Consider the following 854-nt stretch of genomic DNA (forward strand, 5'->3'; position numbering starts at 1 on the left):
GTCCAGTGCTGTCAGTGAAATATTGAAGTGCCCCACCATTATCGTGTTGCCATCTATCTCATTTCATTGTTTTATAAATTTGGGAGCTCCAGTGTTAGGTTCATATATATTTAAGATTGTGATGTTTTCCTGTTGGACTAATCCTTTTAGCTTTATATAATGTCCCTCTTTGTCTTTTTAAACTGTTGTTGATTTTGATTTTAAGTCTGTTTTTTTCTGATAGAGGAGTAGCTACTCCTGTTCGCTTTTGGTGTCCATTTGCATGGAATATCTTTTTTTCACTCCTTTACCTTAAGCTGATGTAAGTTGTTATGTGTTAGGTGAGTCTCTTGAAGATAGCAGGTACTTGGTTGGTGGATTTTTTTTAAAAAATGAAATTAAATTTTATTTTAAGTTCTGGGATACATGTGCAGGATATGCATATTTGTTACATAGGTAAACATGTGCCATGGTAGTTTGCTGTACCTATCAACCCATCACCTAGGTATTAAACCCAGCATGCATTAGCTATTTTTCCTAATGCTCTTCCTCCCCTCATCACATCCCCCAACAGACCCCAGTGTGTGTTGTTCCCCTCCCTGTTCCATGTGTTCTCACTGTTTAGGTCCCAATTATAAGTGAGAACATATGGTGTTTGATTTTCTGTTCCTTTGTTAGTTTCCTGAGGATAATGGCTTCCAGCTTCATCCATGTCCCGGCAAAGGACATGATCTCATTCCTTTTTATGGCTGTATCATATTCCATGGTGTATTTGTACCACATTGTCTTTATTCAGTCTATCATTGATGGGTATTTTGGTTGATTCCATGTCTTTGCTATTGTGAATAGTGCTAGAATGAATGTATGCATACATA

The sequence above is a fragment of the Mandrillus leucophaeus genome, unplaced genomic scaffold, assembly GCF_000951045.1.
Source record: "Mandrillus leucophaeus isolate KB7577 unplaced genomic scaffold, Mleu.le_1.0 Scaffold1488, whole genome shotgun sequence".
NCBI lineage: Eukaryota > Metazoa > Chordata > Mammalia > Primates > Cercopithecidae > Mandrillus > Mandrillus leucophaeus.